The sequence below is a fragment of the Tupaia chinensis genome, unplaced genomic scaffold (genome assembly GCF_000334495.1).
Source record: "Tupaia chinensis unplaced genomic scaffold, TupChi_1.0 Scaffold000354_1, whole genome shotgun sequence".
Classification (NCBI taxonomy): Eukaryota; Metazoa; Chordata; class Mammalia; order Scandentia; family Tupaiidae; genus Tupaia; species Tupaia belangeri.
Window position 1 is genome coordinate 8,507,207 of NW_006159849.1, and position 11,907 is coordinate 8,519,113.

Sequence of the window (11,907 nt, forward strand, 5' to 3'; positions counted from 1 at the left end):
TATAGCAAAAACCTCTCAAAAAAAAAAAGATTTTTTTCTATAGGGCATGTGCACTTGCCGGAGAAAGAGAGAAAAAGTAAGAAATCACCCCCAGAGGGATGGCCACACCACAATCCCTTCTCCATTCTTCTCTTGGGATTTCGGGCACACACACCTGGCATGAGTTTCAAGCTGCCAGGGCCAAGACTCAAACCGCAATTGACTACATGGAGTCTAGCTACATAACCAACATGACATCTGCTGGTCCCTGCACCTGATGTTTATGTTGGACTGGGAATTGAACCCAGGCCTCCCATGTGGTCTCAGCCTTCAAAGCGCAGTGCACTGTGGGGCTGGCAGGTGGTGTAGTGGTTGGGGGCAGTGGACTTCCACATGGCTGACTGTGATTCCAGTCCCAGACTTGGCTTCCTTTCTTACTTTATCTCTCTCTCTCTCCATCTCCCTCTCTGTTCAAATTAAAATAAATAAATGAATAAAGTTAAATAATAAAATAGGCTTACATTACCATCTATTTTTGAATCTTTTTTTTCTTTTAAGAGAAACGATAGGCTTTGAACTTAAAGAGAATTTGATTCTACTGTTTAGCCATGTGACCATGGCCAACTTATTTTTCTAATTTGATGTGACTACATTATAGAACGTATAGATTTTCTTTTGAAAAACAAAAGAAAATCTTTTATGAAGTCAACACACAGACACGGTAACTATAAAACTTGTGTAGTTCTTCCTACTGTCTTACAAAATCCTTACTTTCTGACTACAAAGTAAACTAATTTTAAAACATGCTACAGAATTTGTCAGCCCATGTAAAGTATAGTGATTTGTTGATGAATATTTAGAACAATGAGTAGAGAAGAAGCAGTAGTTTACCTGTTTGTTTTTTGTCCACTAAGCACATGGTATTTTCCTGCTCAGGTCCAGGAATCATCTCTTTATTGTCAGATGCATACCGTGAGGAAAAAGAAGCAACATATTACTACTTTAAATGCCAAAGCGCTGGGGAACTGGTTTTTATTGAAACTACAGGTTATAGGTTATCTTGCTTTGGCAGTCCCCTAGTAGTTTATTTAATGCTGGTTACATTATTACGGCTGACAGCTTCTCATCTGCTGTTATGTGCGTCATTGATGAGGAGGGCAAATCAAGTCTTACCCAGCGTATTCAGGAAGATACGAACCATAACTCATTTTCCAGTTATGTTAAATCTACCATTCAGAATATTATAGCATAAATGTAGAACAATGTATCTTCCAAAAATGCCTTTTCCTGAGCTTTTTAAGCCATAATCACTATTGACCACACCCGTGCCTTTCAAACGCTAAGTAGCAGCCCTGTTCACGCAAGAAATGTCTGTACCTTCTTGCCATGACTTAAGACTAGCCTTGGAGGGTGTGCTACAGCTACATTGATTGGAAGCAAGACGGGACATCAATTCAAAGGGCCCATTGGCATTATGGGGTGAAATCTTGAAAGAGGAGATGGCAGGCTCCTCTTGGAGAACTGCTTGCCATGGAGCACAGAGTCTGTTGAAGGAGGGAGACCTGAGACATGGGGCTGAAGGCGAGATCCCCATTTGCAAAGTTATCCGAGTTGACCTGGACCATTCACACAAGCAGTGGTAAGTAAAAGAAATCAGCACTTTTTTAAAGTGTATTTCTTTTCATCTCTGAGGGAGAGACAAGCACCCCAGCATGGTCTTCACACTGCGATCCACCCTCAGCCTCGGCCTGCCAAGATAGGCCTGTGTGTGCACACCTGGCATGTACAGAGAGGCACTGGGAAGCAAACCAGAGACCTTCCATGTGGGTCCAGTTGTGTTATTACTACACCACCTTCTGAGCCCCAAAATGAGCATCTTTGGGTACAGCAAGTGGGGTAGTGCTTAAGGCACTCCTACATGGCTGACTGCAGTTTGAGTCCCAGACCCAGCAGCTTAAAAATCACTCTGGGCACATGTGCATGCATGCCCAAAGTCCTGACAGGAGTAGGGAGGAGTAGAGATTGCAGCGTGACCCCCTAGAGGAGGGGGTATTTTCTCACTTTCCCTCTCTCTGTCTCTCCCTCTGGTGAGCGCACACACCCTATGGCAAAAACCTTAAGAAAAAAAAAAGAACATCATTATTAACCTGCTTTACTACTTAGTCTCTGTTACAGTAGTAAAGCCTTATATCATTAATATGTTCCCATATATTGTATATTTCAGATCTTTTTCATTTTCATAATTGTGATAGGCAAAAAGTATGTTATTGTATTTTTGCTCTAATGTGGACTTTTTATTCGTGAGGTCAACCCTATATTTATGTTTCTCGGTTCAGTCATTTGTATTTCTTCTTTGAATTGCCTGTTCATGTTCTGTGCTATTATTTTATTATTATTATTTTAGAGAGATTTTTGTTGTAGGAAACATTTACTCCCCAGGGACACAGAGAGAAACCAAGAGACAGAAAGTGAGAAAGTAAGAAATCACCCCTCACTGGGGATAGCCACACCACAGTCCTTTTTCCTCTATTCATTCTCCTCCTGGGATTTTGGGCATGCATTCACACAAGACTGATGTGGGTTTTAAGCTGCTGGTTTTGGGATTTGAACCATGTTGGCCATGTGGGAGTCCAGTACCTTAACCACTACGCTACCTGGTGGCACTCTGTGCCATTATTTTTTCTTTTCCTTCCTTCTTTTCTTCTTTCCTTCCTTCCTTTCCTCCTTCTTTCCTTCTCTCTCTCTCTCTCTCTCTCTCTCTCTCTCTCTCTCTCTCTTTCTTTCTTTCTCTCTCTCTCTCTGTCAGAGGGTGCATACACTCGCCAGAAAGAAAAAGATAGAGGGAAAGTGAGATTACCTCTCATTGAGGATGGCCATGTCACACTCCTTTCTTCTCCATCTCTCCCTCCCTTTGGGATTTTGAGCATGCATGCATACCTCCAGTGTTTCTTTTCTTGTTTCTTTGTTTTAGAATTATATATTTAACTTTATTATTTTTAAAAATTTGTTATAGAGCATGTATGCTCACCAGAGGGGGAGAGAGAGAGATTGAGAAAGCAAGTGCCAAATCTGGGACTTGAAGCATGATCAGCCATGTGGGAGTCCAGCACCTTAACCACCATACCACCTGCTGGCCCCATCCAGTACGTTTTTCAAGCCACCAGGTTTGGCACTTAAACTGCAGTTGTGGGATCCAGTTCCCTTAATTATCATACCACCAACCTACTCGCTATTATTTTCAACTAGGGATTTTTTCCATGAAGATTTTTATAGTACATGTATGATGTCCCTCAAAAATTACACTGTCCAATCAATAAAGAAAAAATATATATGATGTGTTATATAATTTTGTTATATATATGTGTGTGTATATAATTTTCTTTGATATATCTTTTGATTTTATGCAGGTTTTTTGTCTTTTTTTGCTCTAGTAGACTTTAAAATCTATGTCATTTTCAGAAAGGCTTTTCCTATTTTTATATTATGAGTTATTTATTCATACTAAAGCTTAAGTATTTTTTAAAGAATTATTTTATTAACTTTATTTATTTATTTTAATTTGACCAGAGAGACAAAGAGAAAGAGAAAGTGAGAAAGCAAGCCACCAGGTCCAGGACTCAAACTACAGTCAGCCATATGGGTGTCCAGCGCCCTTAACCACTGTGCCACCTGCAGGCCCTAAAGCTTAAGTATTTTTATAGTTTTGTTTTACATGTAAACCTTGATTTTGCCTATAATTGTTTTTCATTTGTTTGCTTTATTTATTTATTCAATGAGTGAGAGAAACAAAAACAAGACATATGATACCCCAGCAAGGGTCCTGATGGCATGATCCACACCCAACCTCGGCCCGCCCCGATCATGAGCGTGGGCATGCCCTACATAGTCTGCCTTGCAGTGTCGTATTTTATGCTATGCAACTATCCTGCTGCTATAATTGATTTTGGTAAAAGAATGAGACAGAGATCAAGCTTCCTCCCCTTACTCTACCACCGCCACCACTTATACCATAAGAAAATGCAGTCGGGCCTATACCATATATTGAATGATCTATCTTTTCCTGCACTGATTTGAAATTCCATCTTTATCATGCACTCAGCCCATTCTGCACTGAGTTATTCAATATATTACCACATTATTTTAATCACTATTGTTTCATAGTACCTATTTATACTTTGTAGAAGTAGTCTACTCTTTGGGCCAGTGGGTGGTGTGAAGGTTAAGGTGCTGAATCCTATAGGACTGACTCCTCAGTTGGAGTCCTGGACCCAGCAGCTTGAAAAACACTGCACACTCATTTGTGTTTCCAAAATTCCAAGAGGAGAATGGTGGAGAAGGGATTGTGGCATGGCCAACCCCTCTGAGGGAATGATTTTTTTTTCTAGAGGTTTTTGCTATAGGGTGCGTGCACTCACCAGAAAGCGAGAGAGACAGAAAGCAAGAAATCATCCCACGGGGGCGATGGCCATGCCACAATCCCTTCTCCTCTCAGGATCTTGGGCACGCACACACATGCACCAGGAGTGAGTTTAAGCCACCAGGTCCAGTACTCGAACCGTGGTCGACTACATGGGAGTCCAGCGACATAGCCATTACTGCTGGTCCTGAGGGAGTGATTTCTTACTTTCCCTCTCTTCTATTCTCTGTTTCTCTCTGAAAACATACCCATCCTATGGCAAAAATGTAATAAAAAGAAAAATTTCTTCTCTTCTTAGAATTGCTCTAGTTATTTTGCTATGGTTTGCTTTTTCAGATGAACCTAAGAATCATCTTGGCATTATAAAAACAAGCCTATTGAGATGTTTGGGACTGTATAAATATATAGGTTAAATTAATGAACTGATGTTTATATGAAACTGGCTCTTTTCATACATGAACACAATTATTCTATTTAGTGACATTTCCTATATTCCCCATAGATTTATGCTTTTCTTCATAAAAGTATTGCATAGTTCTGATCAAGTGTATTTCTAGGCATTTATGTCAATTTTGGTATTATTGTAAGCTTCCTCCCCTTACTCTACCACCGCCACCACTTATACCATAAGAAAATGCAGTCGGGCCTATACCATATATTGAATGATCTATCTTTTCCTGCACTGATTTGAAATTCCATCTTTATCATGCACTCAGCCCATTCTGCACTGAGTTATTCAATATATTACCACATTATTTTAATCACTATTGTTTCATAGTACCTATTTATACTTTGTAGAAGTAGTCTACTCTTTGGGCCAGTGGGTGGTGTGAAGGTTAAGGTGCTGAATCCTATAGGACTGACTCCTCAGTTGGAGTCCTGGACCCAGCAGCTTGAAAAACACTGCACACTCATTTGTGTTTCCAAAATTCCAAGAGGAGAATGGTGGAGAAGGGATTGTGGCATGGCCAACCCCTCTGAGGGAATGATTTTTTTTTCTAGAGGTTTTTGCTATAGGGTGCGTGCACTCACCAGAAAGCGAGAGAGACAGAAAGCAAGAAATCATCCCACGGGGGCGATGGCCATGCCACAATCCCTTCTCCTCTCAGGATCTTGGGCACGCACACACATGCACCAGGAGTGAGTTTAAGCCACCAGGTCCAGTACTCGAACCGTGGTCGACTACATGGGAGTCCAGCGACATAGCCATTACTGCTGGTCCTGAGGGAGTGATTTCTTACTTTCCCTCTCTTCTATTCTCTGTTTCTCTCTGAAAACATACCCATCCTATGGCAAAAATGTAATAAAAAGAAAAATTTCTTCTCTTCTTAGAATTGCTCTAGTTATTTTGCTATGGTTTGCTTTTTCAGATGAACCTAAGAATCATCTTGGCATTATAAAAACAAGCCTATTGAGATGTTTGGGACTGTATAAATATATAGGTTAAATTAATGAACTGATGTTTATATGAAACTGGCTCTTTTCATACATGAACACAATTATTCTATTTAGTGACATTTCCTATATTCCCCATAGATTTATGCTTTTCTTCATAAAAGTATTGCATAGTTCTGATCAAGTGTATTTCTAGGCATTTATGTCAATTTTGGTATTATTGTTGCTACTGTGAAAGGAAAAATATCACTATCATGATATTTTCTAAAATTTTAAAGCAATTTAAAACTCTTGTTTTCTCCCTCCAATTTTTAGTTGTTGACAGACTCCTTTTACTGAAATGGTAATGTACCCTGGAGTATACAATTTTAAAATGTTTCACAAAAAATAATTCATATGAGTTCATTTCCAGTGATTTCACTAATGAAGTCCTACAAATAACATCATCCTTAATGGTAAAAACCAAATGGTTTTTCCCTAAGATGATGAACAAAGTAGGATGTTCATTCCCAATGTTGAAGATTCAGGCATTGTGATAAGGCAAGAAAAAAAAATAACAAAAAGGAAAAAATAAAAATTTTTTCCCCACAAATGACGTGATTCCTAATATAGAAAATCTGATTAAATCTATTAAAACCCTAGTAGAACCAGTAAGTGAGTTTAGCAAGTTTGTGGGATATAAGATCAATGTACAGGTGTTAATTATGTTTCTATTCGGTTGTTGAAAAAGTCATGATGTGTTTTGCATAGAAAAACAAAAAAAGTACATTATGACTTTTCCGACTACCCAATATGTACTAGCATCAGTCAGAAACTGAAAATAAAAAGCAATATTGTTTGCAGTGGCATAAAAACCATGAGACTGTTAGGAATAAACCTAATAAAAGACGTGAAAGACTTATACACTAAAAACTAAAACACTGAAAAGAAAAACTAAAGAAGACATAAGTAATAAAGACACACATCTCGTCGTAAGTCAGAAACTCAATATTAAGGGACCAGCAGTTAGCATAATGGCTGTCACTGGACTCCCATGTAGTCAGCCACGGTTTGCATCCCAGACCCGGTGGCTTAAAACTCATGCCGGGCGCATGTGCGTGCGTGCCCAAGATCCCGAGAGGAGAAGGGAGGAGAAGGGATTGCGGCATGGCCATCCCCCCGGGGGGGTAATTTCTCGCTTTCTGTCTCTCTGTCTCTCTGTCTCACTGGCGAGTGCACACACCCTATAGCAAAAACCTCTCAAAAAAAAAAATTAACGCAAGGGGCCAGCAGTGTAGTGGTGGCTAAGGGCGCTAGACTCCCACATGGCCAACCATGGTTCAAATCCTGGACCTGGCGGCTTGCTTTCTCACTTTCCCTCTCTTTCTTTCTCTCGCTCTGTCCCTTTCTGGTCAAATTGAAATAAATAAAGTTGAATAAAATAATTGTTCAAAAAAAAATTTTTTTTTGGAGAGGTTTTCGCTATAGGGCGTGTGCGCTCGCCAGACAGACAGAGAGAGACAGAGAGACAGAAAGCGAGAAATCACCCCCAGGGGGGATGTCCACGCCGCAATCCCTTCTCCTCCATTCTCTCCAGATCTTGGGCACGCACGCACCCCCGCCTGTGTTGGGTTTTAAGCCACCTGATCCGGGACGTGAACTGTGGTTGACTACGTGGAAGTCCAGCGACATAGCCATTACGCTAACTGCTGGTCCCCCCCCAAAATTTTTTAAACTCAAAATAGATGATATACTTAAATGTAAAAACCAAAACTCTTTTGCCAAAGAGGCAGTGGAAAACCTTTATGACCTAGTGCAGACATTTGGTTTTGAGTGGGGACACCACTTATAACATGCTGACTGATCACCCACATCAGAGTTACTTAGCATGCTTGTTGAAATTTACATCCTTAGTCTCTAAGTCAAGTCAGGGGAGTCAAGAATCTTCTACAGAAGAGAATCAAGAATATTTGGGGCCGGCAGGTGGGGCGGTTAGGGGCACTGGACTCCCACGTGACCTACCATGGTTTGAGCCCCAGACCTGGCAACTTGCTTTCTCACTTTTCCTCCTCTTTCTCTCTCACTCTGTCTCTCTCTGACCAAATTTTAAAAATGAATTAATAAATAATGTTAAATAAAATAATTATTTAGGAAAAAAGAAAAAAGAATTGTAGCAAGCCCCATAGGCATTTTCTGAGCATGATAGTTTGAGAAACACTGGTCTAGCAGAGGGCTCGGCTGAGTTTCATTGGCAACTGTAACTTTATCCTTTCTGTTTTTCTATGTATTTCTTTTTATTAATATTTTCTAGTTTTTTTTTTTTTTTGCAAATGCAGTTGTAACTTCTAAGAGTTTTTTTTAAGAGATTATTTTCCCCCAAATGGTTGTCTGAGGTTTTTTATTTCTTATTTTGTTTTGCTTAGTTTTCTAATTTAATCTCTATTTTCTTCTTAGGTTTGATATTATTTTTGCTATTACTTCTAATTTTATTTCATTGTAATAAAAAATTGTGGTCTCTAGAATATGTAACTTTTTGGAATTTATTGCATTTTCCTTTGTGACTTAATCTGCTTTGTTGTCTAATTTTGTGGTTGTCAATCCTGCCCAAACATTAGAATCACCTGGAAAACTTTTTAAAGTACCGTATGTAGACTCCATACTCAAAAATTCCAATGTAAGTAACTTCACGTAGTGCCTAGGTATAGGCTATAAAAATTTTTCCAGGTGGGAACCAGCAGTTAGCGTAATGGCTATGTCGCTGGACTCCCACGTAGTCGACCGCGGTTCGTGTCCCAGACCCGGTGGCTTAAAACTCACGCCGGGCGCGTGTGCGTGCGTGCCCAAGATCCCGAGAGGAGAATGGAGGAGAAGGGATTGCGGCGTGACCATCCCCCCTGGGGGGTGATTTCTCACTTTCTGTCTCTATGTCTCTGTCTGTCTGGCGAGCGCACGCGCCCTACAGTGAAAATCTCTCAAAAAAAAAAAACACAAAAACTTTTCCAGGTGATCCTAATGCGGAGAAGTAATGACAACGAGCCTCAGCCCCAGACCCTGCAGCCACCGCGACGTTGGTGCCCAAGAAGAACCGGATTGCCATTTACGAACTCCTTGTTAAGGAGGGAGTGATGGTGGCCACAAAGGACATCCATATGCCCAAGCACCAGGAACTGGCTGACAAGATTGTGTCCAACCTTCACATCATCAAGGCCATGCCGTCTCTTAAGTCTCGAGGCTACGAGAAGGAGCAGTTTGCCTGAAGACATTTCTGCTGGTCCCTTACCAATGAGGGTATCCAGTACCTGCGGGATTACCTTCATCTGCCCCTGCGAGATCATGCCTGCCACCCTGTGCGGAAGCCGTCCTGAGACTGGCAGGCCCCAACCCAAAGGTCTGGAGGGCGAGCGACCTGCAAGACTCACAAGAGGAGAAGCTGACAGAGACACCTACAGACACAGTGCTATGCCCCCTGGTGCAGACAGGAAAGCCGAGGCTAGGGCCCTGTCAGCCACCAAGTTCCAGTTTAGAGCAGATTTGGTCGTGTACATGGCCAACCACCTCAGTAAAGTTGGAGGAGATTATGTTGTGTTGAATAAACTTGTAGCCAGAAAAAAAATAAAACAAGAAGAATCTGTAATGATCTAGTAATTGATCTGGCAGAGACTAAAGGCAGTGTAGTGAAATCCCCTAGGAGGTAGGGCAGTGTGGTGTTCAGTAGCACAGCTTCTAGACTAGGGTAGACCTGAGACTGAATTCTGGTTCCACTATCTCCTAACTATGACCCTTCTTCTCTTTGGCAAATGTGGATAACAATGGTACTTACTTCACAGAGGCTGTTCGTGGAGATAAATGAGACCATGTGTGTAAAGTTTTAGCACAGTGTGTGTCACATAACAAGTGTATCACAATACCAGCTCAGAGCTGCTGGTATTATCTGGTTTCTTTTTTTTTTTTTTTTTTTTAATATTTACTATAGGGAACGTGCACTCACAGGGGAAAGAAAGAGAGTAAGTGAGAAAGCATACCCCAGGGGGATGGTCACACCACAATCCAGTCTCCTTGACTTTCTTCTTGGGATTTTTGGACAACAAGCACACACACAAACCCTGCTTGTTGTACAAGCCCCGCAGTCTGGGACTTGAACCATGAGGTATACATGGGATAGAGCTCATTACATAGGTGGGATCTAGTCACCTTAACCACTACACTACAGGCTGGTCCCTGATTTCTTTTCTTCCTCACTCTGACCCTATTCTAAGTTGGACGATACATGATCAGTTTTTAGTTCTACTTGTAGGGTTTTTTGTTCATTTGTGGGTTTTTGTTTTTGTTTTTGGAGAAGTTTTTGCTATAGGGCATGCGTGCTCGCCAGAAAGACAGAAAGAGACAGAGATAGAAAGCAAGATATCATCCCCCAGGAGGATGTCCACGCTGCAATCCTTTCTCCATTCTCCTCTTGGGATCTTGAGCACACTCGCGTATGCGCAATGTGAGTTTAAGCCACCGAGTCTGGGATTCCAACCGCGCGGTCAACTACATGGGAGTCCAGCGACATAGCCATTGTGCCATCTGCTGGTCTCTGGGGGTTTTTTTTGTTTTGTTTTGTTTTTTTGTTTTTTGTTTTTTCTTTGTACAGGTGTGTGCACTCACTGGAGAGTCAATGAGAATAGAAAAGTGAGAAGTTCCCATGCAACATGGTCATGACATAATGCCTTCTGCATTTCTCCCTCCTGTTGCGATTTTGGGCATGCACACATGCCTGGTTTTTTGTTTTGTTTTGTTTTCAGGGCACTGGGTATGAGACTCAGATCATGCGGTCAGCCATATGGGATCCAACAACCTTAATCACCATGTCACCAGCTGGTTTGGTTACTTTTAAATAACAGGAATAAATCTGTATTTTCAAAATTATTGATTTCAGGATGTGATTGGCGCTGGATAATGGCACAGCAGTAAAATGCTATGTGCTGAGAGATTCCCCTGTAAAGGAAGGCTCTGGCTTCATGTCTAGAGACTTCTTTGAGTATGCTAAGCATTGTATTCCCGTGGTCCAGGGCTGGCTGAAGCTGGGAGTGGATCATGGCAGCAAAACCCTGTTTGGGGGGAATCTCTCTGTCTTTCACTCATGGAAGAAATAAACAAAAAATAAAAATTTAAGAAACCTCTTCATATAAAGATGAAAAAATTTCCATTAGTTTCCCCTTCCTCTTCTTTTTGTTTGCATGCTATTATTTTTACATTATGTATCTCGCTTTCTTTTGGTTACATGTGAATGATGTCATGGCTGGGCATTGATTGTTGGAGGAGTTGCTTCCTTTTCCCCTCAACAGTTTAAGTTTGTTTCCTCATCTTTTCCCCTTTAGAGCTGGTGTGGGAAATCACAGGGAAACTGCCTTTCTTTTGCTTTCTGCTGGAGGCAAATGTTTTTTTCTTTCTCTCTTTTTTTTCCCTTAAGACGTTTGTCATAGGGTGCACATACTTGCCAAAGAGAGACACCAGAGACAGAGAAAGTGAGAGATCACCTCCTAAGAGGTACGCCCACACCACAATCCCTCCTCCATTCTCTTCTTGGGATTTAGGGCTCACATGCACACATGGCTGGTGTGTTTTTTGAGCTGCTGGGTTCAGGATTCAAACCGCTGAGTAAGTGGTGTGGGATCCAGTACCTTAACCACTATGCCATCTACTGCCACAGGAGGCACATTTGTTAACCTGGATCACAGTAGGATTTTTTTATAAGTAACTTCAACAAAATATATTTCCTTTTTGGTGGTTCTTTGTTATATTTTATTGCTAAATGATGAGGCTTTTCAGGTTCTTAAATGTGAAGATGCCTGGGACCAGCAGATGGGGTAATGGTTACGTTGCTGGACTCCCACATAGATGGCTGTGGTTTGAGTCCCAGACCCAGTGGCTTAAAACTCACACTGGACGTGTGTGCATGTGTGTGCACGTGCACACGTGTGTGCCCAAGATTCCAAGAGGAGAATGAAGGAGAAGGAATTGCAGCATGGCCATCTCCCCTGAGGGATGATCTCTCACTTTCTGTCTCTCCAGCAAGTGCACGTGCCCGATAGCAAAAACAAAAATCTAAAAAAAAAAAAAAAAAAGAACCACCAGTTTCCAAAAATGGCTATGCG

At 41.3% G+C, this 11,907-nt stretch overlaps 1 pseudogene; it reads left to right on the plus strand.

Moving 5' to 3' along the window:
- Positions 1 to 1,548: 1,548 nt before the first annotated feature.
- On the plus strand, positions 1,549 to 9,333 carry LOC102484761 (40S ribosomal protein S10 pseudogene; annotated as a pseudogene).
- The last annotated feature ends 2,574 nt before the right edge of the window (positions 9,334 to 11,907 follow it).